General features: G+C 53.1%; 1 protein-coding gene across 3 annotated transcripts in view; it reads left to right on the top strand.

The window, feature by feature from the left end:
- LOC140426827 (arginase-1-like) overlaps positions 1–27,586 on the top strand; it is a 131,314-nt gene that overhangs the window by 97,958 nt on the left and 5,770 nt on the right. The gene's annotated exons all lie outside the window — the stretch shown is intronic.

Below are 27,586 nucleotides of genomic sequence, written 5' to 3' on the forward strand. Positions count from 1 at the left end.
GAAGCGGAGATAGTGGTGGCGATGGATGCCGAGAAAGCATTTGATAGAGTGGAGTGGGATTATCTGTGGGAGGTGCTGAGGAGATTTGGCTTTGGAGATGGGTATATCGGATGGGTACAGTTGCTGTATAGGGCACTGATGGCGAGTGTGGTTACGAATGGACGGGGGTCTGATTATTTCCGGCTTTATAGAGGGCCGAGGCAGGGGTGTCCCCTGTCTCCGTTATTGTTTGCACTGGCGATTGAGCCCCTGGCCATAGCACTGAGGGGTTCCAGGAAGTGGAGGGGAGTGTTTAGGGGAGGAGAAGAACAACAGGTATCTTTGTATGCGGATGATTTGTTGTTGTATGTTGCGGACCCGGTGGAGGGGATGCCAGAGATAATGCGGATACTTGGGGAGTTTGGGGATTTTTCGGGGTATAAGTTGAACATGGGGAAAAGTGAGTTGTTTGTGGTGCATCCGGGGGAGCAGAGCAGGGAAATAGAGGATTTACCGCTGAGGAAGGTAACAAGAGATTTCCGGTACTTGGGGATTCAGATAGCCAAGAACTGGGGAACCTTACACCGGCTTAATTTAACACGATTGGTGGAACAGATGGAGGAGGATTTCAAGAGATGGGACATGGTGTCCCTGTCACTGGCAGGTAGGGTGCAGGCGGTTAAAATGGTGGTTCTCCCGAGATTCCTCTTTGTGTTTCAGTGCCTCCCGGTGATGGTCACGAAGGCTTTTTTTAAGAGAATCGAGAAAAGCATTATGAGTTTTGTGTGGGCCGGGAAGACCCCGAGAGTGAGGAGGGGGTTCTTGCAGCGTAGTAGAGATAGGGGGGGGGCTGGCACTACCGAGCCTAAACGATTATTACTGGGCCGCCAATATTTCAATGGTGTGTAAGTGGATGGGAGAAGGGGAGGGAGCGGCGTGGAAGAGATTGGAGAGGGCGTCCTGCAAGGGGACCAGCCTACAAGCAATGGTGACGGCACCATTGCCGTTCTCACCGAAGAAATACACCACAAGCCCAGTGGTGGTTGCGACACTAAAAATTTGGGGGCGTGGAGACGGCATAGGGGAGGAACGGGAGCCTCGGTGCGGTCCCCGATAAGAAATAACCATAGGTTTGTTCCGGGGAGAATGGATGGGGGATTTGGAGTATGGCAAAGAGCTGGGGTGACACAACTGAGAGATCTGTTCTTGGATGGGACGTTTGCAAGTATAAGAGCGCTGACGGAAAAGTATGGGTTGCCCCAAGGGAATGCGTTTAGGTATATGCAACTGAGGGTGTTTGCGAGGCAACAGGTGAGGGAATTCCCGCAGCTTCCGACGCAGGAGGTGCAAGATAGAGTGATCTCAGAGACATGGGTGGGGGATGGTAGGGTGTCGGATATATATAGGGAAATGAGGGACGAGGGGGAGATCATGACAGAGGAGCTGAAAAGGAAATGGGAGGAAGAGCGGGGGGAAGAGATCGAAGAGGGGCTATGGGCTGATGCCCTACGTAGGGTAAACTCGTCGTCCTCGTGTGCCAGGCTAAGCTTGATACAATTTAAGGTTTTACACAGGGCGTATATGACTGGAGCACGGTTCAGTAAATTTTTTGGGGTAGAGGATAGGTGTGGGAGATGCTCGAGAAGCCTAGCGAACCACACCCACATGTTCTGGTCATGTCCGGCACTACATGGGTTTTGGGTGGGGGTGGCGAAGGTGCTTTCGAAGGTGGTGGGGGTCCGGGTCGAGCCAAGCTGGGGGTTGGCTATATTCGGGGTTGCAGAAGAGCCGGGAGTACAGGAGGCGAGAGAGGCTGATGTTTTGGCCTTTGCGTCCCTAGTAGCCCGGCGCAGGATATTGCTTATGTGGAAGGAAGCCAAACCCCCGGGCGTGGAGACCTGGATAAACGACATGGCAGGGTTTATAAAGTTAGAACGGATCAAGTTCGTATTAAGGGGTTCGGCTCAAGGGTTCACCAGGCGGTGGCAGCCGTTCGTCAACTGCCTCACAGATCGATAGATGGAATGGAAAAGAAAGAAGACAACAGCAGCAACCCGGGGGGAGGGGGGGAGGATCCGGGTGGGCTCTCAGGGATGTCATTGTATATGTATAGGCATTTGTTATAGGTAATGTATATTGGACTGTTGGATTGTATCTTTGGAGAGTAACTATTTTTGATAAGGGTTTAAACTAGTATGGCAGGGGGGTGGGCACGGGAGCAATAGGTCAGAAGGTGAGAGCATTGAGGGAGAACTAGGGAATAGGGACAGTGTGGCTCTGAGGCAGAGCAGACGGGGAGAAGTTGCTGAACACAGCGGGTCTGGTGGCCTGAAGTGCATATGTTTTAATGCAAGGAGCATTACGGGTAAGGCAGATGAACTTAGAGCTTGGATTACTACTTGGAACTATGATGTTGTTGCCATTACAGACACCTGGTTGAGGGAAGGGCAGGATTGGCAGCTAAACGTTCCAGGATTTAGATGTTTCAGGCGGGATAAAGGGGGATGTAAAAGGGGAGGAGGAGTTGCGCTACTTGTTCGGGAGAATATCACAGCTATACTGCGAGAGGACACCTCAGAGGGCAGTGAGGCTATATGGGTAGAGATCAGGAATAAGAAGGGTGCAGTCACAATGTTGGGGGTATACTACAGGCCTCCCAACATCCAGCGGGAGATAGAGGAGCAGATAGGTAGACAGATTTTGGAAAAGAGTAAAAACAACAGGGTTGTGGTGATGGGAGACTTCAACTTCCCCAATATTGACTGGGACTCACTTAGTGCCAGGGGCTTAGACGGGGCAGAGTTTGTAAGGAGCATCCAGGAGGGCTTCTTAAAACAATATGTAAACAGTCCAACTAGGGAAGGGGCGGTACTGGACCTGGTATTGGGGAATGAGCCCGGCCAGGTGGTAGATGTTTCAGTAGGGGAGCATTTTGGTAACAGTGACCACAATTCAGTAAGTTTTAAAGTACTGGTGGACAAGGATAAGAGTGGTCCGAGGATGAATGTGCTAAATTGGGGGAAGGCTAATTATAACAATATTAGGCGGGAACTGAAGAACATAGATTGGGGGCGGATGTTTGAGGGCAAATCAACATCTGACATGTGGGAGGCTTTCAAGTGTCAGTTGAAAGGAATACAGGACCGGCATGTTCCTGTGAGGAAGAAAGATAAATACGGCAATTTTCGGGAACCTTGGATGACGAGTGATATTGTAGGCCTCGTCAAAAAGAAAAAGGAGGCATTTGTCAGGGCTAAAAGGCTGGGAACAGACGAAGCCTGTGTGGCATATAAGGAAAGTAGGAAGGAACTTAAGCAAGGAGTCAGGAGTGCTAGAAGGGGTCACGAAAAGTCATTAGCAAATACGGTTAAGGAAAATCCCAAGGCTTTTTACACGTACATAAAAAGCAAGAGGGTAGCCAGGGAAAGGGTTGGCCCACTGAAGGATAGGCAAGGGAATCTATGTGTGGAGCCAGAGGAAATGGGCGAGGTACTAAATGAATACTTTGCATCAGTATTCACCAAAGAGAAGAAATTGGTAGATGTTGAGTCTGGAGAAGGGTGTGTAGATAGCCTGGGTCACATTGAGATCCAAAAAGACGAGGTGTTGGGTGTCTTAAAAAATATTAAGATAGATAAGTCCCCAGGGCCTGATGGGATCTACCCCAGAATACTGAAGGAGGCTGGAGAGGAAATTGCTGAGGCCTTGACAGAAATCTTTGGATCCTCGCTGTCTTCAGGGGATGTCCCGGAGGACTGGAGAATAGCCAATGTTGTTCCTCTGTTTAAGAAGGGTAGCAAGGATAATCCCGGGAACTACAGGCCGGTGAGCCTTACGTCAGTGGTAGGGAAATTACTGGAGAGAATTCTTAGAGACAGGATCTACTCCCATTTGGAAGCAAATGGGCGTATTAGTGAGAGGCAGCACGGTTTTGTGAAGGGGAGGTCGTGTCTCACTAACTTGATAGAGTTTTTCGAGGCGGTCACTAAGATGATTGATGCAGGTAGGGCAGTAGATGTTGTCTATATGGACTTCAGTAAGGCCTTTGACAAGGTCCCTCATGGTAGACTAGTACAAAAGGTGAAGTCACACGGGATCAGGGGTGAACTGGCAAGGTGGATACAGAACTGGCTAGGCCATAGAAGGCAGAGGGTAGCAATGGAGGGATGCTTTTCTAATTGGAGGGCTGTGACCAGTGGTGTTCCACAGGGATCAGTGCTGGGACCTTTGCTCTTTGTAGTATATATAAATGATTTGGAGGAAAATGTAACTGGTCTGATTAGTAAGTTTGCAGACGACACAAAGGTTGGTGGAATTGCGGAGCGCGATGAGGACTGTCTGAGGACACAGCAGGATTTAGATTGTCTGGAGACTTGGGCGGAGAGATGGCAGATGGAGTTTAATCCGGACAAATGTGAGGTAATGCATTTTGGAAGGTCTAATGCAGGTAGGGAATATACAGTGAATGGTAGAACCCTCAAGAGTATTGAAAGTCAAAGAGATCTAGGAGTACAGGTCCACAGGTCATTGAAAGGAGCAACACAGGTGGAGAAGGTAGTCAAGAAGGCATACGGCATGCTTGCCTTCATTGGCCGGGGCATTGAGTATAAGAATTGGCAAGTCATGTTGCAGCTGTATAGAACCTTAGTTAGGCCACACTTGGAGTATAGTGTTCAATTCTGGTCGCCACACTACCAGAAGGATGTGGAGGCTTTAGAGAGGGTGCAGAAGAGATTTACCAGAATGTTGCCTGGTATGGAGGGCATAAGCTATGAGGAGCGGTTGAATAAACTCGGTTTGTTCTCACTGGAACGAAGGAGGTTGAGGGGCGACCTGATAGAGGTATACAAAATTATGAGGGGCATAGACAGAGTGGATAGTCAGAGGCTTTTCCCCAGGGTAGAGGGGTCAATTACTAGGGGGCATAGGTTTAAGGTGAGAGGGGCAAGGTTTAGAGTAGATGTACGAGGCAAGTTTTTTACGCAGAGGGTAGTGGGTACCTGGAACTCGCTACCGGAGGAGGTAGTGGAAGCAGGGACGATAGGGACATTTAAGGGGCATCTTGACAAATATATGAATAGGATGGGAATAGAAGGATACGGACCCAGGAAGTGTAGAAGATTGTAGTTTAGTCGGGCAGTATGGTCGGCACGGGCTTGGAGGGCCGAAGGGCCTGTTCCTGTGCTGTACATTTCTTTGTTCTTTTGTTCTTTATAAGGCAGTTGCCATTTAGTTTTTGTTTTTGTTTATATTATTTATTTATTTGTTTAAAACTGGCCACTGTTATTTATATTGCTTTATTGTTGTTTAAAAGAAAAACTATGTACTGTTCTGTTTTGCCAAAAAATCTTGAATAAAATATATTTTTAAAAAAAGTCATCCCCCCATTATCAAGCTCCCCACTGCCAGATCCGGGATCCGACTCAACATGCGCTTCATAAACCCTGCATCGTCCCAATTCGGGGCATACACATTCACTAGTACCACCCGGGTCCCCTGCAACCGACCACTCACCATCACGTATCGACCCCCATTATCCGCCACAATATTCAGCGCCTCGAACAACACCTGCTTCCCCACCAGTATTGCAACCCATCGGTTCTTCGCATCCAGCCAACCCTTTCTCAGCCTGATCTGATCTGCCACTTTCAAGTGCGTCTCCTGAAGCATAACCACGTCTGCCTTCAGTCCCTTTAAGTGCGTGAACACCCGGGCCCTCTTGACCGGCCCATTTAGGCCCCTCACATTCCATGTTATCAGTCGGATCAGGGGGCTACTCCCCCCCCCCCCCCCCCCCCTCCCTGCCGACTAGCCATCCCCTTTCTTAGGCCAGCCACGTGCCCATGCCTCCTGCACATTCCAGTCCCCCAGGCGGCGAACATCCACCCCGACTCTCCCTATTACCTCCAGCTCCCCTTCGGTAAGTACAGCAGCAACCCAGTTCCCCCCCCCCCCCCACCGCACCCCCCTGACCCCCCCCCCCCCCCACCCCAGCTAGACCACCGTCTAGCCCCCTTGCTCTCCCCATTGCATTCCCGTAAGAGCTGACTCCTGCTGACCCCAGCCGCTCTCGCCTTTGCCAACGACCCCCGTGTTGAATCCCCATCCCATCCCCCCCCTCCAGGCCGATGTGAGCACCCCTCCAGCACCACCCCTCCCCTCAGCTCCCCCCCCCCGCCCCTTCCTGAGCGCAGGAAAAACCCGCGTTTTCCACCGGGGCCGCCCCCGCCCCCTATGGCGCAGCTCTTTTCTCCTACAACCTCACCCCAGTTCCCCACGACCCAGGGCCTCCAGCCCCTCCCCCCTTCACACACAGGGACCAGCCCCTGCAAAACAGTATCGATGCCCACAAACCCACAAAACCCACATATCACATCCACTCACCCCTACCCACTCCCCCGCTTTCCCACACAACGAAAAAACAAACCCAACCCCACATCAAACCCTTAACAAAGAACAAACAAAGAAATGTACAGCACAGGAACAGGCCCTTCGGCCCTCCAAGCCCGTGCCGACCATGCTGCCCGACTAAACTACAATCTTCTACACTTCCTGGGTCCGTATCCCTATTCCCATCCTATTCATGTATTTGTCAAGATGCCCCTTAAATGTCACTATCGTCCCTGCTTCCACCACCTCCTCCGGTAGCGAGTTCCAGGCACCCACTACACTCTGTGTAAAAAACTTGCCTCGTACATCTACTCTAAACCTTGCCCCTCTCACCTTAAACCTTTGCCCCCTAGTAATTGACCCCTCTACCCCGGGGAAAAGCCTCTGACTATCCACTCTGTCTATGCCCCTCACACTTTTGTCGACCTCTATCAGGTCGCCCCTCAACCTCCTTCGTTCCAGTGAGAACAAACCAAGTTTATTCAACTGCTCCTCATAGCTAACGCCCTCCATACCAGGCAACATTCTGGTAAATCTCTTCTGCACCCTCTCTAAAGCCTCCACATCCTTCTGTTCGTGTGGCGACCAGAATTGAACGCTATACTCCAAGTGTGGCCTAACTAAGGTTCTATACAACTGCAACATGACTTGCCAATTCTTATACTCAATGCCCCGGCCAATGAAGACAAGCATGCCGTATGCCTTCTTGACTACCTTCTCCACCTGTGTTGCCCCTTTCAGTGACCTGTGGACCTGTAGTCCTAGATCTCTTTGACTTTCAATACTCTTGAGGGTTCTACCATTCACTGTATATTCCCTACCTGCATTAGACCTTCCAAAATGCATTACCTCACATTTGTCCGGATTAAACTCCATCTGCCATCTCTCCGCCCAAGTCTCCAAACAATCTAAATCCTGCTGTATCCTCTGACAGTCCTCATCACTATCCGCAATTCCACCAACCTTTGTGTCGTCTGCAAACTTACTAATCAGACCAGTTACATTTTCCTCCAAATCATTGATGTATACTACAAACAGCAAAGGTCCCAGCACTGATCCCTGTGGAACACCACTGGTCACAGCCCTCCAATTAGAAAAGCATCCTTCCATTGCTACTCTCTGCCTTCTATGACCTAGCCAGTTCTGTATCCACCTTGCCAGCTCACCCCTGATCCCGTGTGACTTCACCTTTTGTACTAGTCTACCATGAGGGACCTTGTCAAAGGCCTTACTGAAGTCCATATAGACAACATCCACTGCCCTACCTGCATCAATGATCTTTGTGACCTCCTCGAAAAACTCTGTCAAGTTAGTGAGACACGACCTCCCCTTCACAAAACCGTGCTGCCTCTCACTAATACGTCCATTTGCTTCCAAATGGGAGTAGATCCTGTCTCGAAGAATTCTCTCCAGTAATTTCCCTACCACTGAAGTAAGACTCACCGGCCTGCTGTTCCCTGGATTATCCTTGCTTCTTAAACAGAGGAACAACGTTGGCTATTCTCCAGTCCTCCGGGACATCACCTGAAGACAGTGAGGATCCAAAGATTTCTGTCAAGGCCTCAGCAATTTCCTCTCCAGCCTCCTTCAGTATTCTGGGGTAGATCCCATCAGGACCTGGGAACTTATCTACCTTAATATTTTTTAAGACACCCAACACCTCGCCTTTTTGGATCTCAATGTGACCCAGGCTATCTACACACCCTTCTCCAGACTCAACATCTACCAATTTCTTCTCTTTGGTAAATACTGATGCAAAGTATTCATTTAGTACCTCGCCCATTTCCTCTGGCTCCACACATAGATTCCCTTGCCTATCCTTCAGTGGGCCAACCCTTTCCATGGTTACCCTCTTGCTTTTTATATACGTGTAAAAAGCCTTGGGATTTTCCGTAACCCTATTTGCCAATGACTTTTCGTGACCCCTTCTAGCCCTCCTGACTCCCTGCTTAAGTTCCTTCCTACTTTCCTTATATTCCACACAGGCTTCGTCTGTTCCCAGCCTTTTAGCCCTGACAAATGCCTCCTTTTTCTTTTTGACGAGGCCTACAATATCTCTCGTTATCCAAGGTTCCCAAAAATTGCCGTATTTATCCTTCTTCCTCACAGGAACATGCCGGTCCTGAATTCCTTTCTACTGACACTTGAAAGCCTCCCACATGTCAGATATTGATTTGCCCTCAAACATCCGCCCCCAATCTATGTTCTTCAGTTCCCGCCTAATATTATAATTAGCCTTCCCCCAATTTAGCACATTCATCCTAGGATCACTCATATCCTTGTCCACCAGCACTTTAAAACTCACTGAATTGTGGTCACTGTTCCCGAAATGCTCCCCTACTGAAACTTCTACCACCTGGCCGGGCTCATTCCCCAATACCAGGTCCAGTACCGCCCCTTCCCTAGTTGGACTGTCTACATATTGTTTTAAGAAGCCCTCCTGGATGCTCCTTACAAACTCTGCCCCGTCTAAGCTCCTGGCACTAAGTGAGTCCCAGTCAATATTGGGGAAGTTGAAGTCTCCCATCACCACAACCCTGTTGTTCTTACTCTTTTCCAAAATCTGTCTACCTATCTGCTCCTCTATCTCTCGCTGGCTGATGGGAGGCCTGTAGTAAACCCCCAATACTGTGACAGCACCCTTCTTATTCCTGATCTCTACTCATATAGCCTCACTGCCCTCTGAGGTGTCCTCCCGTAGTACAGCTGTGATATTCTCCCTAACCAGTAGCGCAACCCCACCACCCCTTTTACATCCCCCTCTATCCCGCCTGAAACATCTAAATCCTGAAACGTTTAGCTGCCAATCCTGCCCTTCCCTCAACCAGGTCTCTGTAATGGCAACAACACCATAGTTCCAAGTACTAATCCAAGCTCGAAGTTCATCTGCCTTACCCGTAATACTTCTTGCATTAAAACATATGCACTTCAGGCCACCAGACCCGCTGTGTTCAGCAACTTCTCCCTGTCTGCTCTGCCTCAGAGCCCCACTGTCCCTATTCCCTAGTTCTCCCTCAATGCTCTCACCTTCTGACCTATTGCTCCCGTGCCCACCCCCCTGCCATACTAGTTTAAACCCTCCCGTATAGACACTAGCAAACCTCGCGGCCAGGATATTTATGCCTCTCCAGCTTAGATGCAACCCGTCCTTATATACGTCACACCTGCCCCGGAAGAGCTCCCAGTGGTCCAGATAACGGAAACCCTCCCTCCTACACCAGCTGTGTAGCCACGTGTTTAGCTGCTCTATCTTCCTATTTCTAGCCTCACTGGCACGTGGCACAGGGAGTAATCCCGAGATTACAACCCTAGAGGTCCTGTCTTTTAACTTTCTGCCTAGCTCCCTGACTCCTGCGTTATACCAATATGTACAACGACCTCTGCGCCTCCCCCTTCAGGATGCCCTCTACCCGTTCGGAGACATCCTGGACCCTGGCACCAGGGAGGCAACATACCATCCTGGAGTCTCTTTCACGTCCACAGAAGCGCCTATCTGTGCCCCTGACTATAGAGTCCCCTATTACTATTGCTCTTCTGCGCTTTGACCCTCCCTTCTGAACATCAGAGCCAGCCGTGGTGCCACTGCTCTGGCTGCTGCTGTTTTCCCTGATAGGCTATCCCCCCGACAGTATCCAAAGGGGTATACCTGTTCGAGAGGGGGACAACCACAGGGGATTCCTGCACTAACTGCCTGCCCTTTCTGGTGGTCACCCATTTCTCTGCCTGCACCTTGGGTGTGACCACATTTATATAACTGCAATCTATGACGCTTTCCGCCACCTGCATGCTCCTAAGTGCATCCAATTGCTGCTCCAACCGAACCATGCGGTCTGTGAGGAGCTCCAGTTGGGTGCACTTTCTGCAGATGAAGCCATCCTGGACGCTGGAAGCCTCCCGGACCTGCCACATCTCACAGTCAGAGCACTGCACCCCTCTAACTGACATTGCGCCAATTAATTAAAATTAAAAGTTTAAAAATGTTTAAATTTTTAAAAAATTTTTAAAGTTACTGTTAACTATCTGTTTCCTAGCACTAGATTTCTAATATAAATGCGAAAGCTAAATATAGTACTCTCTGATCTCTGGCTTAGATACCCCTCTAAATTATAATTAAGTAATTATGTTTAATTAGTTACCAATGCTTAACTTTTTTAATTTAGTGTAGATTCCCAACCAGCCACTCAGGTCACAGCTTTTCTGTGATGTCACTTCAGTTTCCCCCCCGACACACACAATTTGAAAAAGGTATAAAAGTAAAAATGAGTGAAAATCACTTACTTTTCTTCTTACCTTCTGAGTGTCTTAGATGTTCTCAGGTTCTCTCTCTGACAGAGGCTGCTCCTCCTCCTCCGAATGGCTCCCAAAACTAGGCCGCGATCTTTTTAAATCTCCTCTCTGACTCGCAGCTCCTGCGCTTTTTAAATCTCCCGCGCTTTTTAAATCTCCCGGCTCTCTCTCCTCTCGCGCTGTTTTCAATGTCCCGGCTCTCTCTCCTCCCGCGCTTTTTAAATCTCCCGCGCTTTTTAAATCTCCCGGCTCTCTCTCCTCCCGCGCTTTTTAAATCTCCCGGCTTTCTCTCCTCTCGCGCTGTTTTCAATGTCCCGGCTCTCTCTCCTCCCGCGCTTTTTAAATCTCCCGGCTTTCTCTCCTCTCATGCTGTTTTCAATGTCCCGGCTCTCTCTCCTCCCGCGCTTTTTAAATCTCCCAGCTTTCTCTCCTCTCACGCTGTTTTCAATGTCCCGGCTCTCTCTCCACTCGCACTGTTTTCACTGTCCCGGCTCTCTCTCCACTCGCGCTGTTTTCAATGTCCCGGCTCTCTCTCCACTCGCACTGTTTTCACTGTCCCGGCTCTCTCTCCACTCGCGCTGTTTTAACTGTCCCAGCTCTCTCTCCACTCGCGCTGTTTTCAATGTCTTAGTTCGAGTCCAACTTCTCGTTTTGTATGAAGGTCCACGCCTCATCCGGCGTATCAAAATAATGATGGCGATCTTGAAAAGTGACCCACAATCGCGCTGGCTGCAACAGCCCGAACTTAACCCCCTTTCGGTGGAGCACCGCCTTGGCCTGGTTGAATCCAGCCCTCTTCTTAGCCAGCTCTGCACTCCAGTCTTGATAAATACGGATCTCTGTATTGTCCCACCTGCTGCTCCGTTCCTTCTTCGCCCATCTCAGGATGCATTCCCTGTCCACGAAGCGGTGAAACCTCACCACTGCAGCCCTTGGCGGCTCATTGGCTTAAGGCCTCTTTGCCAGGTCTCTGTGAGCCCCATCCAGGTCCAAGGGCCGCGGGGATTAACGTGTTCAATATTGTGGCTACGTATGCCCCAACGTCGAACCCCTCCACCCCTCCAGGGAGACCCAGAATTCGGAGTTTCTTCCTCCTCGACCTATTCTCCAGGTCCTCAAACTTTTCCTGCCACTTCTTGTGCAGCGCCTCGTGTGCCTCCACTTTCACTGCCAGGCCCAGAATCTCGTCCTCGTTTTCAGAGGCTTTCTGCTGCATCTCTCGAATCGCCGCCCCTTGGGCCTTCTGGGTCTCCACCAGCTTTTCAATCGATGCCTTCATGGGGGCTGATGCGCCATCAATTACACTCAAGACGAAGTGATTCCATAACTGAAGGCTTTAATCTGCTAGAACCTTTTCCCCAGCAGCTTCGATACAGAAAGTGAAGGCTGCTGGGACGGCACCATCTCTTATACCCCGCCTTCAGGGCGGAGCTACGTAATACAGCCAATGGTAGACTCCTGGGTCTAACCAATGGTCATCAGCCTCTCAGGTACCGCAATACCTGGTACTACCACATTCACCCCCTGTTAAAAAAAGAGCCCGGCGGGGGTGGTGGCCAGCGTTAATAGTCGTCTTTAGCATGGTATGACCACGTATGGAGGTACCGTGATGTCGAGGATATGTACAAAGTGTTCATAGTGCAGCAATCAGTCGATCGGGCGGCCTGGTCGTCCTTCTGGAGCGTCTGGGCTTCGGCGGTGATTCTGACGAGGGTCCCGGCGGTTGCGACTCTGGGAGCATGGTGTCGCCCTCCCTGGCAGCTTTGTCACCCCTAGGCGGCGCTATAGGGGCAAAAAATTGACGGGGGGGGGGGGGGCACCTGTAGGGGGCGTCGGTGGGTGGTCGGGCCTAGGCAGGAGCGGCGGGAGTACTGACCCTCCAGTGAGGCACTGTGGGGGAGGTGGTGGTGGCGGCAATGGTTCGGGTGCGCATGGGGTTCCTGCGGGCGGCAGGTACCGAAGGGAGACTGTGTCTTGCCGGCCGTCAGGGAACGCCACGTAGGCGTACTGGGGGTTAGCTTGCAGCAGGTGGACCCTCTCTTTTCTTTTTAATAAATTTTTTTATTCTTCTTTTTCACATTTTCTCCCACATTTACATCCATCAACAATAAACAATAATCAGCAAGATATGTCAGTCCCCATAATAACAACGATCCCATCTACCCACCAACCCCCAAACCTCAACCTGCATGTTTACATAAACAAATGACAAAAAGGAATCAGGGATTACCCGTAGTCGCCCTTAATTTTACACAGCTCCCCACCCCCCCACTCCTCCCATCCACTGCCTCTTGTAAAACTCCTCCTCCCAACCTCGGTTCCCTCCCCCAACCTCGGTTCCTTCCCCCCAACTTTCCACCCCGGCTAGACCATTCGGACCCTGTTCTGCCAGGCTCCGATGGCCGCAGACCCTCCCCCCACCTCACTCCCATTCACTGGCCGGCTTAAACCGGCCAGCGTGGAGGCCTCCCGCCGGGTCCCTTTCCCACTTGTCTGGCCCTAGGAAAGCCCAGAGATCCCCTTTTAGCACACAAACCCCGCATATCCACCTACACCCCAAAGAACCCTCATTTCGAGTGAAAGTCTCGTCCCTTCCCTTGTCCAAATATATACCACATTGGCTCCTTTAGTCTCTACACCCGCGCGCAGTGATACAAAAAAAAAGAAAATACAGTCATGAGGTTACATCGGCACATGGCCGTTCCTCAATTTGTCAGTTCTGCCACAGTCCTTCTGCTTTCGCAAACTCCTCCGCTGCTTCCGCCGTTCCAAAATAAAAGTCCCTGAGCTTGTAAGTCACCCTCAGCTTCGCTGGATATACAATGCCGCACTGCACCTTGCTAATGTACAGTGCCCTCTTCACCCGGTTGAAGGCAGCCCGCCTCCTTGCCAGCTCCACCGTAAAGTCCTGGTATACACGAATACCAGCTCCAGCCCACTGCACCACCCGCTTCTGCTTGGCCCAGCTCAGGACCTTCTCCTTCACACTGTACCTACGGAAGCACAGAGTCACTGCCCTTGGCGGCTCACTCGCCTTTGGTACAGGCCTCCACGACCGATGAGCCCGATCCAGTTCATATCGGGAGGGATCCTCCCCCTCCCCCAATAGTTTTTCCAGCATCGCGGCAAAATACTCAATCGGCCTCGGTCCTTCAACTCCTTCGGGCAGGCCCACAATCCTCAAATTCTGTCGCCTGGATCTGTTTTCCAGATCTTCCATTTTTCCTCGCAGATCCTTGTTAGTATCCATCACCTTCTGCATCTCTTTCCCCATCGAGGCAAGTTGATCACCGTGCTGCAATAATGTCTCCTCCACTTCCTTCAGCACCTCCCCTTGCTCTCGCACCTCCGCCACTGCGCTCGCCACCGCCGTCATCACCGGGGAAACCGCCTCCTCCACCAACACACTCAAAACCTCTCTCATCTCCTTCCTCACCGTCTCCATGCATTTCGCAATCTGCGCCAACTGCTTTTCAAATTCCGCAGCCATCACCTTAGTTATTTCTTCAGCCATAAGCAGTGCGGCCTTCCCTGGTGCTCCAACCTCCATTTTCCATGGTGACCCCGCGGTGACCTTTCCACTCCTCGACGGACCTTCAGCTGTTTTTTTTCCGGCCATTTTGTTGCTCACCCTCGACATTTTTCTTTGTTTTTTTTTCCCTCCTGTGTCTTCACTGTGCCTCCTCCGTGCCTTATCCCTGCTTCTGCCGCCTCCGTGGACCCTGGGACCGGGCTTAAAGCCCGAAAATGCCGTTCCCGAATGGGAGCCCTCCATTGTGCGGCCGCCTCCCGCCCGCCGTCACCGGAAGTCCGCAGGTGGACCCTCTTGACCAACGGGTCCGACTTGTGCGCCCGCACGTGCTTCCGAAGCAGGATGGGTCCGGGTGTCGCTAGCCAGGTTGGGAGCGAGGTCCCGGAGGTGGACTTCTTGGGGAAAACAAGGAGACGTTCCTGAGGCGTCTGATTTGTGGTTGTACAGAGCAGTAACCGGATGGCGTGGAGGGCCATCGGGAGGACCTCTTGCCAGCGGGAGACCGGGAGATTCCTGGACCGTAGGGCCAGTAGAACGGTCTTCCAGACCGTTCCGTTCTCCCTCTCTACCTGCCCGTTTCCCCGGGGGTTGTAACTGGTCGTCCTGCTCGAGGCAATGTCCTTGCTGAACAAGAATTGACGCAGTTCGTCGCTCATAAAGGAGGACCCCCTATCACTGTGAATGTATGCGGGGAAACCGAACAGCGTAAAGATACTGTGGAGGGCTGTTATGACGGTGGCTGCGGTCATGTCGGGGCAGGGAATGGCGAATGGGAACCGGGAGTACTCATCAATCATGTTCAGGAAGTACGTGATGCGGTCGGTGGAGGGGAGGGGGCCTTTGTAATCCATGCTGAGGCATTCAAAGGGACGGGAAGCCTTTATCAGGTGCGCCCTCTCTGGCCGGTAGAAGTGCGGTTTGCACTCCGCGCAGATTTGGCAGTCCCTGGTGACTGTCCTGACCTCCTCGATGGAGTAGGGCAGGTTGCGGGTCCTGACGAAATGGAAAAAACGAGTGACCCCCGGGTGGCAGAGGTCCTCGTGGAGGGCTCGGAGGTGGTCCACTTGTGCAGTGGCACAAGTGCCGCGGGGCAGGGCATCAGGAGGCTCGTTCAGCTTCCCCGTACGGTACAAGATCTCGTAGTTGAAGGTGGAGAGTTCTATCCTCCACCGCAAGATCTTGTCGTTTTTAATCTTGCCCCGCTGTGCATTATCGAACATGAAGGCAACCGACCGTTGCTCCGTGAGGAGAGTGAATCTCCTGCCGGCCAGGTAATGCCTCCAATGTCTCACAGCTTCAACTATGGCTTGTGCTTCTTTTTCGACCGAGGAGTGGCGAATTTCGGAAGCATGGAGGGTACGGGAGAAGAAAGCCACGGGCCTGCCCGCTTGGTTGAGGGTGGCGGCCAGAGCTACGTCGGACGCATCGCTCTCGACCTGGAAGGGGAGGGACTCGTCGATGGCGCGCATCGTGGCCTTTGCAATGTCTGCTTTGATGCGGTTGAAGGCCTGGCGGGCCTCTGTCGACAGGGGGAAGGTTGAGGACTGGATCAGGGGTCGGGCTTTGCGTAATTGGGGACCCACTGTGCATAATAGCTGAAGGACCCGAGACAGCGCTTCAGGGCCTTGGGGCAGTGAGGGACGGGGAACTCCATAAGGGGGCGCATGCGCTCAGGGTCGGGGCCTAGGACTCCACTTCGCACTACGTAGCCTAGAATGGCTAGACGGTCGGTGCTAAACACGCATTTATCCTTATTGTATGACAGATTAAGGATTTTCGCGGTCTGGAGGAATTTGTGGAGGTTGGTGTCGTGGTCCTGCTGGTCATGGCCGCAGATGGTTACGTTATCCAGATACGGGAACGTTGCGCGTAAGCCGTACCGGTCAACCATTCGGTCCATCTCTCGCTGGAAGACCGAGACCCCATTAGTGACACCAAAGGGAACTCTTAAAAATTGATAGAGCCGCCCATCTGCTTCAAAGGCAGTGTACATGCGGTTACTAGTGTGGAGGGGTAGCTGGTGGTAGGCGGACTTCAGGTCCACCGTGGAGAAGACCTTGTATTATGCATCCTGTTTACCAGGTCGGCTATACGGGGGAGAGGGTACGCATCTAGCTGCGTAAACCTGTTGATGGTCTGGCTGTAGCCTATGACCATCCTATGCTTCTCCCCCGTCTTTACCACCATTTCTTGAGCTCGCTTCGATAACCCCTTCCCCCAGCAGCCTTTGGACTTCTGACCTGATGAAGGTCCGGTCCTGGGCACTGTACCGTCTGCTCCTGGTGGCGATGGGTTTGCAATCCGGGGTGAGATTCGCAAACAGGGAAGGCGGGTCGACCTTAAGGGTCGCGAGGCCGCAGACAGTAAGGGGAGGTATAGGGTCGCCAAATTTTAAAGTCAGGCTTTGAAAATGGCATTGGAAGTCCAGCCCCAGGACTGTAGCCGCGCAGAGGTGCGGCAGGCCGTACAGATGGAAATTGTTGAATTTCCTGCCTTGGACAGTGAGGTTCGCTAGGCAGAACCCCTGTATCTCCACCGAGTGTGACCCGGAGGCCAGAGAGATCCTTTGATTTACAGGGTGGGTTACAAGTGAACAGCGCCTTACCGTGTCAGGGTGAACAAAGCTTTCCGTGCTCCCAGAGTCAATCAGGCACGACGTCTCGTGGCCGTTGATGAGGACCGTCGTTGTAGCCGTTGCGAGTGTCCGGGGTCGACTTTGGTCCAGTGCCACCGAGGCCAGATGAAGCAATTGCGAGTTCTGGTCGGGCAGCGTGTAGCCGGCCGTGCTGGGGGCCTGGGACCCCATCCAAGATGGCGTCACCCATGGGTCGCACATGGTGTCCGGGGATGAAGAAGATGGCGGCGGGGATGGACAAAATGGCGGCACCCACCCGTCCAGCGTGGAGTCCAGGGGGCAAGATGGCCGCGCCCATGGGTCGCACGTGCGCTAGGATAGGGGGTGGCAGTGAGCACTGGCCGGTCGGGGCCTGAAGGAGGGGTCACCGCGGCGGTCCATAGTCGCTGGAGATTGCGGTCAAGGCGCGGGCCTGGCAGACCCCCACAAAGTGGCCCTTCTTGCCGCACCCTTTGCAGGCGGCGGTGTGGGCCGGGCAGCAGGGGCGGGGATGGTTCGCCTGCCCGCAGAAGAAACAGCGGGGCCCGACGGCATTAGCAGGCCGTCTCGCGGCGCAGGCTTGCGGGGTCAGGGGGAAGGTCTGAGGGGCTGCCGCTGCGGGGTGCCACGCAGCCCAAGGGGCTGCGGCGCAATCGGGTGACAAAGACAGCGTGTTTTTGTAGGCAACGTCCATGGACCCTGCCAGGGCCCGTGCCTCTGTAAGTCCCAGAGTGTCCCTTTCTAGGAGTCTCTGGCGGATATCGGGGGAGCTCATACCTGCAACGAAAGCATCCCTGATTAAAAGTTCCATGTGCTCGCTCCCCGAAACTTGCGGGCAGCCACAGTTTCAGCCCAGCACCAGTAGCGCCCGGTAGAAATTTTCCAACATTTCCTCGGGGCTTTGCCGCCTAGTCGCAAGCAGGTGACGAGCGTAGACCTGGTTTACAGGGCGGATGTAATGTCCTGCTAGCAGTTCGATAGCGGCAGCATAGTTCTCCGCCTCCTCGATAAGGGGGTAGATCCCAGGGCTGACCCGGGAGCGCAGGAGATGCATCTTCTGTCCTTCCGTGGGGGTGCCTACGGCCGTGTCGAGGTAGCCCTTAAAGCACGCCAGCCAGTGTTTAAAAATAGCGGCAGTTATCCGCGTGGGAGCTGAGCTGGAGGCGTTTGATTCGGAGATCCATCCTTCCAACTTAAGTTGTAGCAGATTAAATTGATGTGCAATCAATTACACTGAAGACAAAGTGATTCCATAACTGAAGGCTTTAATCTGCTAGATCCATTTCCCCAGCAGCTTCGATACAGAAAGTGAAGGCTGCTGGGACGGCACCATCTCTTATACCCCGCCTTCAGGGCGGAGCTACGTAATACAGCCAATGGTAGACTCCTGGGTCTAACCAATGGTCATCAGCCTCACAGGTAGCATAGTGCAATACCTGGTACTACCACAGGGTCCAGCATTTCTGCTTTCAGCTCCGCAAAGCAGCTTTTCAGGAACTCCTGCTGCTCCCGTGCCCATTGCGCCCATGCTGCCTGGTCTCCACCCGCCACCATCTTACTTTTCCGCACCCGCTCTCCTCTCTTCTCCAAAACCACTTTTTTAATCGCTCCACTCCTGGTCCACTCCATACAATGCTGGCGGAACCTTACTGCTGCCTTCCCATACTGGGAATCGTCGTCCAAGTGCCACTGGGGCTCCTCAAAAGGGCCCAAAAGTCCGTTCTTAGCGGGAACTGCCGAACGTGCGACCTACCCAGGCATAGCCGCAACCGGAAGTCCTGGGGGAAACTCCCTTAAGGAGTCACCCCTTTAGCCCACCATGAAGTCCACCACATCAGGGTTACACTAATAAATACCAGTAGTGATCCTCATCCATGTGATTCCAGGCCCAGAGGACCACAGAATTACACGGGCTCGGAGATTCTGGTGCCTGGCCCGTTAAGTGGATGCAAATGGGTTATTAGGACCAATAGGCACCCATTAACATCCTCCCACTAGCGCGTGGGCACAAACCCGATCCCGTCGCCAGTGGGGGAGGGAGTGGCGGGTGGCCGGTGCAAAGTGGTCGGTTCAGCGCACGCGAGAACCTCATTTTCAGCTGGACTCCCGATTCTCTGCCCGATTGTGATCCATGTTTCCCGCGTCATGGAGCGGAGAATCCAGGCCACATGCTCATTTTGACACACCTGGAGAGGTACAGAAGAGATTCAATAAAATTGTATCATGGATGAGAAGCTTTAGCAATCAGGAGAAATGAGAGAAAATGGGTCTCTTATTGGAATATAGAGAGGTTTAAAAGTAGCTGTCATAATAAATGAGGAAAACTAGTTGTCCTAGTTATGAGCAGAAATTCTATATTTAAGATCATTATTACAAGAATGAAGTGCAAGATTAGGGGAATTTTTTATCCAGAAGCATTTAGAATATCAAAAACCTAATTAGCAAATATGATGGAAGCAGAATAAATAGTAGCTTTTGTGCTGGTAGAGGTATTACGGTACCTGGTATGCTGGAGCATTATTGGTGGAAACTGTATCCTTTCTATTGGTTAAGATGTCTGGTAGCCCCGCCCTGCTAGGCGGGGTATAAGAGCCCGTGCCGCCCCAGCAGCCATAATTCTGTACCTGAACTGCTGGGGGAAACATCTAACTTATTAAAGCCTTCAGTTGGACTACAACCTCACTTTAGTGGTCATTGATCGTGCATCAATTTAATAAGCTAGTTTTTTAAAAAAAGGATGGAGCTCCGAATCAAGCCGGAGTGTCTGCAACTCAGCCCCCACGCGGCAAACTCAGCGGCAATCTTCAAGCACTGGCTGGCGTGCTTTAAAGAGTATATAGGGACTGCCGAAAACACACCCACGGGAGAACAGAAAATGCAAGTCCTGCACTCAAGGGTGAGCCCGGAGATTTACACCCTCATCGAGGAAGCGGAAGACTTCGATGCAGCAATAGAGCTGCTAAAAGGACATTATATTCGCCCGGTAAACCAGGTCTACGCCCGGTACCTGCGAGCAACGAGGCGAAAAACCCCTGGGGGATCGCTGGAAGAATTCTACCGTGCACTCCTGGTGTTGGGGAGAAACTGCAGCTGCCCGCAAGTTTCGGCGAGCGAACACACTGAACTCTTCGACCGGGACGCTTTCGTGGCAGGTATGCTATCCTCACAAATCCGCCAGCGACTGCTAGATAAAGGCACTCTAGGTCTCAAGGAGGCACGGGCCCTTGCAGACTCCTTGGATGTGGCCTCCAGAAATGCCCACGCTTACGTTCCCGACCGCACGGCAGCCCCCTGGGCAGCTTGGAACCCCTCCGCAGCCGACCCCGAGACGTCCCCCGTCCCCCCACAAGCCTGTGCTGCAAGGCGGCCTGGCAACCCAGGTGGGCCCCGCTGTTACTTTTGCGGGCAGGCTAAGCACCCCCGCCAGCGCTGCCCGGCCCGGGCATTCACCTGCAAGTGATGCGGTAAAAAGGGCCATTTTGTGGGGGTATGCCAGACCCGTGCGGTTGCCGCAGTCTCCGGCGGCGAATGCGGACCGCCACCACAAACCTCTCCACGGTCCCCGTGCGGCCAGCGGTCGCCGCCATCTTCCTACTCCAGGGCCACGTGCGGCCCCTGGGCGCCGCCATCTTGTCCCGCGGATGCCACGTTAGAGGGATGGGCGCCGCCATTTTGTGCACCCACAGCCATATGCGACCAATGGGAGCCGCCATCTTGGATGAACCCCCAGGACCCCAGCTCGGCTGACCACACACTGCCCGAAGAGAACACTCAACTGCTGCGATTAGCCTCAGTGACTCTGGATCAGTCCCAGCCCCGAACGCTCTCAACTGCTACAACGACTTTATGTATCAACGGGCACGAGACGTCCTGCCTAATTGACTCTGGGAGCACGGAGCGCTTCATACACCCCGACACGGTAAGGCGCTGTTCTCTCCTCGCCCACCCCGTTAATCAAAAAATCTCCCTGGCCTCCGGTTCCCACTCAGTGGAGATAAAGGGGTTTTGTGTAGCAAACCTCACAGTCCAGGGAAGGGAGTTTAAAAATGTCCGTCTCTACGTCCTTCCCCACCTCTGCGCGGCCACACTCCTAGGTTTAAACTTCTAGTGTAAGCTCTAAAGTCTAACCTTCAAATTTGGCTCCCCTATACCCCCCCCCGCCCCCCCCCCCCCTCACTGTCTGCGGCCTCGCGAGTCTTAAGGTCGACCCGCCTTCCCTGTTTGCCAACCTCACCCCGGATTGCAAACCCGTTGCCCCCAGGAGCAGATGGTACAGTGCCCAGGACCGGAACTTATTAGGTCAGAGGTCCAAAGGCTACTGAGGGAAGGAGTCATTGAAGACAGCAACAGTCAGACCATCAACAGGTTTACGCAGCTGGACGTGTACCCTCTCCCCTGCATATCCGACCTGGTAAACAGGATCGCGCATTACAAGGTCTTCTCCACAGTGGATCTTAAGTCCGCCTACCATCAGCTCCCCATCCGCACTAGTGACCGCAAATACACTGCCTTCGAGGCAGATGATCGGCTCTACCACTTCTTAAGGGTTCCCTTCGGTGTCACCAACGGGGTCTCGGTTTTCCAGCGCGAGATGGACCGAATGGTTGACCGGTACGGTTTACGGGCAACATTCCCGTATCTCAATAATGTCACCACCTGCGGCCACGACCAGCAGGACCTCGACACCAACCTCCGAAAATTCCTCCAGACCGCAAAAATCCTTAACCTTACATAGAACAAGGATAAATGCGTGTATAGCACCGACTGCCTAGCCACCCTCGGCTACGTAGTGCGAAATGGAGTTATAGGCCCCGACCCTGAACGCATGTGCCCCCTTATGGAGTTCCCCCTCCCTCACTGCTCCAAGGCTTTGAAGCGCTGCCTAGGGTTTTTTAGTTACTACGCCCAGTGTCTCCCCAACTATGCGGACAAGGCCCGTCCCCTGATCCAATCCACAGCTTTTCCCCTGTTGATAGAGGCCCGCCAGGCCTTCAGCCGCATCAAAGCAGACATTGCAAAGGCCACGATGCACGCCATCGATGAGTCCGTCCCCTTCCAGGTCGCGAGCGACGCATCTGACGTAGCTCTGGCAGCCACCCTCAACCAAGCGGGCAGACCCGTGGCCTTCTTCTCACGTACCCTCCATGCTTCTGAAATCCGCTACTCCTCAGTCGAAAAGGAGGCCCAGGCCATAATAGACGCTGTGCGACATTGGAGGCATTACCTGGCCGGCAGGAGATTCACTCTCCTCACTGACCAACAGTCGGTTGCTTTCATGTTCGATAATGCACACCGGGGCAAGATAAAAAATGATAAGATCTTGCGGTGGAGGATAGAACTCTCCAGCTACAACTACGAGATCGTGTATCGTCCCGGGAAGCTAAACAAGCCTCCTGAAGCCCTGTCCCGCGGCACATGTGCCACCGCACAAGTGGACCGCCTCCGAGCCCTCCATGAGGACCTCTGCCACCCGGGGGTCACTCGCTTTTTCCATTTTATCAAGACCCGCAACCTGCCCTACTCCATCGAGGAGGTCAGGACAGCCACCAGGGAGTGCCAAATCTGCATGGAGTGCAAACCGCACTTGTACCGGCCAGAGATAGCGCATCTGATAAAGGCTTCCCGTCCCTTTGAACGCCTCAGCATGGACTTCAAAGGCCCCCTCCCCTCCACCGACCGCAACATGTACTTCCTGAACGTGATTGACGAGTACTCCCGGTTCCCATTCGCCATCCCCTGCCCCGACATGACCGCAACCACTATCATCAAGGCCCTCCATAGCATCTTTGCACTGTTCGGGTTCCCCGCTTACATACACAGTGATAGGGGGTCCTCCTTTATGAGCGACGAACTGCGTCAATTCCTGCTCAGCAAGGGCATCGTCTCAAGCAGGATGACCAGTTACAACCCCTGGGGTAACGGACAGGTAGAGAGGGAGAACGGAACGGTCTGGAAGACCGTCCTCCTGGCCCTACGGTCCAGGAATCTCCCAGTCTCCCGCTGGCAGGAAGTCCTCACGGATGCCCTCCACTCCATCCGGTCACTGCTTTGTACCACCATCAACCAGATACCTCACGAACGTCTCCTTGTCTTCCCCAGGAAGTCCTCCTCTGGGACCTCGCTCCCGACCTGGCTGGCAGCACCTGGACCCATCCTGCTCCGAAAACACTTGCGGGTGCACAAGTCGGACCCGTTGGTCGAGAGGGTCCATCTTCTCCACGCTAACCCCCAGTACGCCTACGTGGCATACCCCGATGGCCGACAAGATACGGTCTCCCTACGAGACCTGGCGCCCGCCAGAGCCCCACGCACACCCCAGCCACCAGTCCCACCCTCCCCTCCACCAAGGCACCTTACAGGGGGATTGGTCCTTCCGCCGGACCCGTCTAGGCCCCCCCACCCACCGACGCCCCCCGCAGGCGCTCCCTTCCCAGGTCAACCGTTTTCCCCACCAGCTCCGTCTAGAGGTGTCGAAGCTGCCATGGAGATCGAAGCCATGCTCCCGGAGTCACAGACGCCCGAGCCTCCACCGGAGTCACCACCGAAGCTCCGACGATCCCAGAGGACGACCAGGGCCCCCGATTGACTGATTGTTTCATTTTAAATTGTAAACTATAAATTTAAATCTTCCATTGTAAATAGTTATTAGAATTGTAAATAGTTACAAAACGCTGTACGGAGGTATTATGGTACCTCCATAACTAATTCTACCACGTTGCCATATTTGTAGTATCAGACCACCACCCCCGCCGGACTCTTTTTTAACAGGGGGTGAATGTGGTAGTAGAGGTATTATGGTACCTGGTATGCTGGAGCACTATTGGCGGAAACTGTGTGCTTTCTATTGGTTAAGATGTATGGTAGCTCCGCCCTGCTAGGCGGGGTATAAGAGCCCGTGCCGCCCCAGCAGCCTTCATTCTGTACCTGAGCTGCTGGGGGAAACATCTAGCTTATTAAAGCCTTCAGTTGGGACTTCCGGGTGCGGCGATGACCAGCTAAGTCGCACGTTTCGGCACCTCCCGTTTCAACGGACTTTTGGGCTCTTATCGGGAGTCCCAATGGAAATTTTCAAAAGCTAAACCCAGTGTGAGGCGACATCGGAAGGAGTCCCCCCGGATGTGGATGGAAAGAAGTGATAGTAGTGGCCAGATTGTGGAGAATCCTCTGGAGCAGCTGCAGAGAAGGGGAGGGAGAAACAAGATGGCGGCTGAGGGAGCCTAGTTGGTATGGGGCCTGGAACAGCAGGAGTTCCTCCGGCGATGTGTGGAGGAGCTCAAGAAGGACGTGCTGGCGCCGATGCTGCAGGCGATTGAGGGGCTGAAGGAGACGCAGAAGACCCAAGAGATGGAGCTCCGTGGAGTGAAGGCAAAGGCTGCCGAAAATGAGGACGAGATACAGGGCTTGGTGGTTTATGCGAACTTTATGAAGCGTATGTTGGGGCGCACCCCGGACCTGGCAATGGGAAAGTTGGTAATGGGGGGGGACTTCAACACAGTGCTGGACACAGGGCTGGACCGGTCCAGATCTAGGACCGGGAGGAGGCCGGCAGGGGCCAAGGTGCTTAAGGGCTTTATGGAGCAGATGGGAGGAGTGGATCCCTGGAGATTTACTTGACCGAGGAGTAAAGAGTTTTCCTTCTTCTCCCACATCCATAAAGTGTACTCCCGGATAGATTTCTTTGTCCTGGGAAGGGCGCTGATCCCGAAGGTTGCAGGAGCGGAGTACTCGGCTATAGCCATTTCAGATCATGCCCCACATTGGGTAGATCTGGAACTAGGTGAGGAAAATGAGCAACGCCCACTTTGGAGATTGGACATGGGACTGTTGGCGGATGAGGGAGTATGTGGAAGGGTGAGGGGATGTATTGAAAGATACCTGGAGGTCAATGATGACGGAGAGGTCCAGGTGGGAGTAGTCTGGGAGGCGCTGAAGGCGGTGGTGAGAGGGGAGCTGATCTCCATAAGGGCCCATAAGGGGAAACAAGAGGGTAAAGAAAGAGAGAGACTGATTGGGGAGATTCTGAGGGTGGATAGGCAATATGCGGAGGCTCCGGATGAAGGGCTATACAGGGAAAGATGGAGACTACACACGGACTTTGACTTGTTGACCACGGGTAAGGCAGAAACGCAGTGGAGGAAGGCACAGGGAGTACAGTATGAATACGGAGAGAAGGCGAGCCGACTGCTGGCCCAACAACTTAGGAAGAGGGGGGCGGCGAGAGAGATCGGAGGAGTTAGAGACGAGGAGGGAAGGATGGAACAGAGAGCAGAGAGGGTGAACGGGGTATTTAAGATATTCTACGAGAGGCTGTATAAGGCCCAACCCCCGGAAGGGAAAGAGGGAATGATGCATTTCCTAGACCAGTTGGAGTTCCCGAAGGTTGAGGAGCAGGAGAGGACAGGACTGGGAGCGCAGATTGAGGTAGAGGAGGTGATAAAAGGAATCGGGAGCATGCAGGCAGGGAAGGCCCCGGGACCGGATGGGTTCCCGGTGGAATTTTATAGGAAATATGTGGACCTGCTGGCCCCACTCCTGATGAGAACCTTCAATGAGGCTAAGGAAAGGGGGACACTACCCCCGACGATGTCTGAGGCGACGATATCGCTGATCCTGAAAAGAGACAAAGACCCGCTGCAGTGCGGGTCATACAGGCCTATCTCCCTCCTGAACGTAGATGCCAAGTTATTGGCCAAAGTGATGGCGACAAGGATAGAGGACTGTGTCCCTGGGGTGGTGCATGGTGACCAAACAGGCAATTGAATACCAATATACGGAGGTTGTTGGGGGTGATGATGATGCCCCCACCGGAGGGGGAGGCGGAGATAGTGGTGGCTATGGATGCAGAGAAGGCATTTGATAGAGTGGAGTGGGACTACCTGTGGGAGGTACTGAAGAGATTTGGATTTGGAGAGGGGTTCATTAGATGGGTTCGGCTCCTGTACGAGGCCCCGGTGGCAAGTGTGATTACGAACAGGCAACGATCCGACTACTTCCGACTATATAGGGGCACAAGACAGGGGTGCCCCCTGTCCCCATTACTGTTTGCGTTGGCAATTGAGCCATTGGCCATAGTGCTGAGGGGCTCTAGGAAGTGGAGAGGGGTACTTAGAGGAGGAGAAGAACATCGGGTGTCATTATACGCGGATGATCTGCTGTTATATGTCGCGGACTCAGTGGAGGGGATGCCTGAGATAATGCAGACACTCAGGGAGTTTGGAGAGTTTTCGGGATACAAACTGAATATGGGGAAGAGTGAACTGTTTGTGATGCACCCCGGGGAACAGGGCAGGGGAATAGACGAGCTGCCGCTGAGGAGGGTAACAAGAGATTTCCAGTATTTAGGGATCCAGGTGGCCAGGGACTGGGGAACCTTGCATAAGCTTAACTTGACACGACTGGTAGTGCAAATGGAGGAGGACTTTAAGAGGTGGGATATGGTGCCCCTGTCATTGGCGGGCAGGGTGCAGGCGGTTGAAATGGTGGTCCTCCCGAGGTTTCTTTTTGTGTTTCAGTGCCTCCCCATACTGATTACAAAGACCTTTTTTAAGAAGGTGGACAGGAGCATCATGAGCTTTGTGTGGGCCGGAAAGACCCCAAGGGTAAAGAGGGGGTTCCTGCAGCGCAGTAGAGATAGAGGGGGACTGGCACTGACGAGTCTGAGTGATTATTATTGGGCCGCTAACGTGTCTATGATATGTAAGTGGATGAGGGAAGAAGAAGGAGCGGCGTGGAAAAGGCTGGAGATGGCGTCCTGCAGGGGAACTAGCTTAAAAGCAATGGCGACGGCGCCGCTGCCATTCTCCCCGAAAAGGTACACCGCAAACCCAGTGGTGGTGGCGACTCTGAAGATTTGGGGGCAGTGGAGACGACATAGGGGAGTGACGGGGGCCTCAGTGTGGTCCCCGATAAGGAACAACCACAGGTTCGTCCCGGGAAGGATAGACGGGGGATTTCAATCTTGGCAGCGAGCAGGAGTTGCGAAACTGAAGGACTTGTTCTTGGACGGGAGTCTGGGAGCACTGACAGAAAAATACGGGTTGCCACCTGGGAATGCATTTCGTTATATGCAAGTGAGGGCATTTGTGAGGCAACAGGTGAGGGAATATCCCCAGCTCCCGGCGCAAGGGATCCAGGACAGAGTGATTTTGGGGGCATGGGTGGGTGACGGTAAGGTGTCCGATATATACAGGGAAATGAGAGACGAGGGGGAGACGATGATAGAGGAAATGGGAGGAGGAGCTGGGGGAAGAGATTGAGGAGGGGCTGTGGGCGGATGCCCTAAGTAGGGTAAATTCCTCGTCCTTGTGTGCCAGGCTCAGCCTGATCCAATTCAAGGTACTACACAGGGCGCATATGACGGGAGCAAGATTGAGCAGGTTTTTTGGGGTGGAGGATAGGTGCGGGAGGTACGCGGGAAGCCCTGCGAACCACACCCACATGTTTTGGTCATGTCCGGTATTGCACGGGTTCTGGGTGGGTGTGGCAAGAGTGATTTCAAAGATGGTGGGGGTCCGGGTCGAACCAAGCTGGGGGTTGGCTATATTTGGGGTTGCAGATGAACCGGGAGTGCAGGAGGCGAGAGAGGCCGATGTTTTGGCCTTTGCTTCCCTAGTAGCCCGGCGAAGGATTCTACTTATGTGGAAAGAAGCTAAACCCCCGGGCGTGGAGGCCTGGATAAACGACATGGCAGGGTTTATAAAATTGGAGCGGATAAAGTACGATCAATGTATATATTGTTACAAAGTTGTAAAAATGGAAAATTCTTGGTTGATCGAGAAACTTTA

Source organism: Scyliorhinus torazame, chromosome 1 (assembly GCF_047496885.1).
Source record: "Scyliorhinus torazame isolate Kashiwa2021f chromosome 1, sScyTor2.1, whole genome shotgun sequence".
NCBI classification, from domain to species: Eukaryota; Metazoa; Chordata; class Chondrichthyes; order Carcharhiniformes; family Scyliorhinidae; genus Scyliorhinus; species Scyliorhinus torazame.